Consider the following 6,688-nt stretch of genomic DNA (forward strand, 5'->3'; position numbering starts at 1 on the left):
TGGATGTGTTAGATGGTTGATAATCCGTAAATATTGGAGATACTGAGAGCTATGGAAACGTGAGCTATACTTGCAGACGAAATATCTGAGATAATCAGAGTTATGGAGACGTGATTTATCGTTGAGTTGTAGTTGCAGATGAAATATTTGTTCCTTGCATACAATGCAATGCATTACTCACATGGAGGGAGATATGTTTTTATATACATAAAGAGAGGGCGAGGAGCGGAGGACGACCCTGAATTGTTTAACAGAATTCAATTTAAATAGAGGATGGACCAAGGACAGATTCTTCGTTCGTAGAGCAGACGGGAGATAACCTGAGCGATTGTTTAACGTTCAAAGTCCTCAACTTAAACGAGTGGTTTCAATCTTGTGGGTTGAATGTGTGACTGTGTGGAGAGAGCGGAGAATAGTAATGTGTGCCCAGAAGGTGTTGGGATGTTTGACTTTGTCGTTTGATTCATCTCTGGTGTTGAATTGACTTCCCACGATAGCAAGCAGAAGATGCAACATAGTTAAAAATTGGAGGAGGGTAATTGAGATGTACTTGATTTTAATCCGTGGGAAGCCGAAGCTGCAACATAGTTAGAAATCTAACTTTAATCCGCGGGAAACCAAAAGGTGCCTTGACGTGTATATGCGTGATTTTCCATTCAGATTCCGAACAATTGCAAAGTAGATTTGAGAATACACCAATATCGAAGAGATTGCGTTCATATCATAGTTATCAAATTCGAATTCGGATTCGATATACGATACGGAAAAAATCTGTCTTTATAAAATTCAATATGGAAAAAATTCTACACTATACATCTTACAAATACTTAAATATATTTGCAAATGACGTGCATGATGTAATGGCTGGGGAGGTTGGCTTTCACACCTCCCACCTAAGTTCGAATCCCGCAGAGGGTGTAAAAATTTTGTAAAATGGAAAATGAGAGGGTTCCGCACTAGCTTACAAAAAAAAAAAATACTTAAATATATTTATTTTTTTATTTTTTCTATAAATTTAAATAAACAATTTTTATATTCAAAATTTTAATAAAAATATAAACGCTGTAGAAGTTGATTTTTTTCCAAAATAGAAGTTACTTTTTTTTATGTTTTACATAAGATTTATTGATTTGCAACCAATTTGCTATTTTATAATTTCTTGTAAGGTAAGAATTATCTTTTTTCCTAATTGCAATTTGTCATTTTATAAAATTTTCTAATATAGAAATTACTAATTTTTTATTTTCTCTATAAAAATTATATATTTTTTTATTTTTTCCAATAAAAATTATCAATTTGTTAAGATAGAAAAAGTTGATATTTTCTCTATTCAAGCTTATGTAATCACATAATGTATTAAGCAAGGTTATATTTCTTATTAGAAAAAAATAAAAAAATAAAAACGATTTTTATAATATATATATATATATATATATATATATATATATATATAAAGTAATTGATCTTAGAATTAGCTTTGCTTTTCTCTATATTATTTCAATTTTCCAATAAGGTTGCCTAGTTCCAAACTTGTTTTGCCCTTCCCTGTATTAATTTCACCAACTTTGCGTAGAAGAGAACTTGTATTTTTCCAGTGAATCAACAAAGCAAAGCTGGAATTAAAAATTTACCCTACTGATTCCTATTCAACAATTAAAAAGTAAGTTCAATGACATATTTCCACTAATTCAACTATTGAAAAATAAATTTTTAATTTAATGAAATAAATATAAATTTTATTTTTTAACAAAATAAATAATAAAAAAAAGTAAATCAATATTTTTAAATTTCCATATATACAACACCATAAACCATGTTTGAAAATCCCTTCAAATTCATATTTATTTAGTCAACCATATGGATGTGTACATCTCAAACTTCCAGATCTAATTACCCTATACCTTGTGTATGGCTATTGTTAGGTGTAACTAAGCACAGGGTATTGTTCAATAAAACAAAACACTTTACGTATTCATGTTCGGGTGCAAAGAGGTATTCATGTTCGGGTGCAAAGAGGAGACAGTGAATTGGAGCAGGGGACTTTGACAAAAATATTGCACTGTACAGAATTAAAATTCACTGAATTAATCGTCGTACCGAACCGAACTGGGGAATTAGCGTATTTTTTTTTCCGATACGGACGAATTTGGTAACTATGGTTCATATATATTTATATGGCTTAATAAATTCGATATATAATGAACCTATAAAAAACAAGATTTCACAATACAGCAATATCGAAGAGATTGCGCTCATATATATATGGCTTAATAAATTCGACATATAATAAACTTACTAAAAAAACTTAGTTAAAATTTTATATTCAGAAATAAATTAATTAAAAACAAAAAAAAGTCATGTTTGCATGCAAGTAAATAAAATATTTTAATTGTAGTTAATTTTATATTAGTTTTATATAAAGATATAAAACAATTAAAAGTATTAGGTTTTTTTTATTTTTTTTTTAATATGGAGAAGATTTTTAATTTTTTTAGAATTAAATAATGAGTTTATATATTGCATTTATAAAATCAAGTGGTATTTAGTCTTTGTAATTAAATTTAGAAATTATGGTTTGAGAAAATTTGTATAAATAATTATAAATTTCAATATTGTTGAGTCTTTATTACTAAACTTAGAAATTATCTTTTCAGAAAATTTTTATAAACCATTATAAATTACATTGGTTAATGTTAAATTAATAGTGATTAATAGACAAATCTCTTATAGTCTTAAAATTGAGATGCAAAAGTGAATAATTTAATTAATTAAAAAACGAGTTTGTTGAAATTCTCGCTTTTTTCAAGTAGTGAAAAAAAATCTATATAAAAATCTAGAATTCAACTGTTTAAGCTCTGAGGCTTTGATATAAACTTTAATCTCTAATTTGTGGTTATTATTAATAATATGGTGTAGTCTAATGAATAGACAAAATGATTCCTTTTACTAGATACAGTTTCATGCAAAATTGTAATTTTTTGTTATTTAAAATACATTTTTTATTGCATTAATTGATTTAAAGCCTTAACAAGCTCTTGTTGTTGCAATTGAATCTTGTAGATTAAACAACTTAAACTAATTTTTTCTAAAATCTCCGTTGCTTTTGGTTAAAAGTAACCAGAAAAAATGTCTTTAAAAAGAAAGTCATTTCTTCTATTAACTAGGCTATGACATTTAAAATATTTCATGGAAACTACAACTTAGAGCTCCTCTAATATGAATAGATAGTTAAATTAAAATCCTGAAAACTATATTACAAAATAAATATGCAAATAAATATATTAACTTTTATTTAAAATAATATACATAACATCAATTCACTTTCTTATATTTATTATTTCAAATCAAATAAAATTAGATTAAAAATAATAAAAAATATATTCAAATATACAAAATTTAAATAATACATTAATAATTATATATAACAAAAATAAACCAAATTTATATTTACTATTTTTAATTAGATAAAATTATTTTATTACACAATTATAAAACAATATTACTTTAAAAATATATTAAACCATATACACCAAACCTCTACCAATGCATGTGAGACTGAGCTATGAGAACTAATTTAAATATAACGGCACTACATTTCTCTTATTTTCACTCAACATTATTTTGATGAGGTATTCAGGGCTCACTATAAAATCTCAACATTATTTTGATGAGGTATTCAGGGCTCACTATAAAATCTCAGATGTTTTCAACCTTTTTGTCCGCATCTTTGGAAGTAACACACTTTATTTGGAATCACACCAAGGGCATTCTTCCCTCGCCTGATAATATGGAGTCTTGCTTTACTTTCTCTGTCACACTCGGGACTGAGCATTGACGGAAATCGAGAGAGTAAGTGCCCAAGTTGCTCTTTCTTGCGAGAGGAACTGCAATAAAAGGTATTGGTTTGGCTTTTCAGGGAATAACAACGGAGTTTTGCATTTCTATATATACATAATAAAGACTCTTGTACTGCAATATCGCAAGGAACTGCAATAAACCATGCTCATGTTGATTCAGGGACCAAATAAATTCCCTGGTCCATTAATCAGAGAAACATACACCAGATAAAATTTAGGAAAACAAAAATATTCGATAATACAAAAAATTACAAGCTACACAGCTCAAAACTGCCAGCGCTCTAGTTGTACCTCTGCTTCAGTTAGGTCTTTCTGAGCATTCTTCCTACCATAAAATATTGGGCAGTCACGACTGTAATAAGGATAGGACACCAATGCAAGTATAAAAGAGATAGTAATTGTAAAAATAAAAAAAAACATCCTATTAATTAAAAAAAAATGCATGATCACACAAGTTTAATTGAGGCTTCTGTGATCCATAATAGTTGAAAGAATAACTTCGGAGTAAATCACATGTAGACAGACATTTGTCGACACGTTTCGAACCAACTAGTGTGGTTCATCGTCAGGACAAGTTGAAGAAACAGATCCAGCTTAGCATGATACATAGTCTGAGCAGAGTCTCCAACGGCTAAATTGACTAACAACTAATTTTGACCTTAGGACCCAGGTCTAATTATTATTTATTAATTTATTATTATTATTATTATTATTATTTATCTTAATATTATTTATGGAAATAAATTAAATTAGGTAAAAATACATAAATAAATTAATTTTAATGGTTGGTTTAAAAATAAATTTAATTATTTATTTAAATTAATTATATATATATATATATATATATATATATATATATTAATTAAAGTTATAATATTAGGTTAATGAGATAAAAGTTAGGATTAATAAGTAAAATAAATTCAATGGTTAATTAAAAAAATAATAATTTATTTATTTATTTAAATTAATTCATATATATATATATATATATATATATATATATAAATTAAAATCGTAATATTAGGTTTTAAGTGACGAGTATTTTAATGGCTAGTTTATTTTTAATTATTATTATTTATGGAAATTAGTTAAAAATATATAAAGTAATTTTAATGGTTAGATTAAAAAGATAATTTATTTATTTACTTAAATTATTTAATAATTATTTTATATATATATATATATATATATATTAAAATCATAATAATAGGTTGAGAATAATAATTTATAATGGTTAGTTTAAAAAATAATTTAATAGTTTATTTATTAATAATCAAATATATATATATAATTTATATATATTATAATAAAAATTATTAAATTAGGATAAAATACTGTATAAATAAATAGAATAATTCAAAAGTTAAAAAAGGTAATTTATTTATTTAAATAAATTATTTATTAAATATTGTTAATGTTGCATATATACATATATATTCTAACTAAAATTATAAAATTAGAATGAAAAAAAAAAACCAATAATTAACTTAAAATTCTAAATTATAATAATGAACATACATTGCCGTCAATTGCATGATACGAAAATGTCTGTATATATATATATATATATATATATATATATATATATATAACTCCATAGTTATTTCTTGAAAACCCAAACCAATGACTTTTATTGCAGTTCCTTGCGATATTGCAGTTCAAGAGTTTTTATTATGTATATATAGAGATGCAAAACTCTGTCGTTATTCCCTGAAAAGCCAAACCAATAGCTTTTATTACAGTTCGTCTCGCAAGAAAGAGAAACTTGGGCACTTACTCTCTCGATTTCCGTCAATGCTCAGTCCCGAGTGTGACAATGAAAGTAAAGCAGGACTCCAGATTATAAGGCGAGGGAAGAATGCCCTTGGTGTGATTCCAAATAAAGTGTGTTACTTCCAAAGAGGCTGACAAAAAGGTTGAAAACATCTGAGATTTTATAGTGAGCCCTGAATACCTCATCAAAATAATGTTGAGTGAAAATAAGAGAAATGTAGTGCCGTTATATTTAAATTAGTTCTCATAACCCAGTCTCACATGCATTGGTGGAGGTTTGGCGTATATGGTTTAATATATTTTTGAAGTAATATTGTTTTATAATTGTGTAATAAAATAATTTTATCTAATTAAAAATAGTAAATATAAATTTGGTTTATTTTGGGTATATATAATTATTAATGTATTATTTAAATTTTGTATATTTAAATATAATTTTTATTATTTTTAATCTAATTTTATTTGATTTGAAATAATAAATATAAGAAAATGAATTGATGTTATGTATATTTTTTTAAATAAAAGTTAATATATTTATCTGCATATTTATTTTGTAATATAGTTTTCAGGATTTTAATTTAATTATCTATTCATATTAGAGGAGCTCTAAGTTGTAGTTTCCATGAAATATTTTAAAAGTCATAGCCTAGTTAATAGAAGAAATGACTTTCTTTTTAAAGGCATTTTTTATGGTTACTTTTAACCAAAAGCAACGGAGATTTTAAAAAACATTAGTTTAAGTTGTTTAATCTACAAGATTCAATTGCAACAACAAGAGCTTGTTAAGGTGTTAAATCAATTAATGCAATAAAAAATGTATTTTAAATAACAAAAAATTACAATTTTGCATCAAACTGTATCTAGTAAAAAGAATCATTTTGTCTATTCATTAGACTCACCATATTATTAATAATAACCACAAATTAGAGATTAAAGTTTATATCAAAGCCTCAGAGCTTAAACAGTTGAATTCTAGATTTTTATATAGATTTTTTTTCACTACTTGAAAAAAGAAAGAATTTCAACAAACTCGTTTTTTAATTAATTAAATTATTCAC

The sequence above is a fragment of the Pinus tabuliformis genome, chromosome 3_1, assembly GCF_031772625.1.
Source record: "Pinus tabuliformis cultivar Carrire ecotype Pingquan chromosome 3_1, CPIR1, whole genome shotgun sequence".
Lineage (NCBI taxonomy): Eukaryota > Viridiplantae > Streptophyta > Pinopsida > Pinales > Pinaceae > Pinus > Pinus tabuliformis.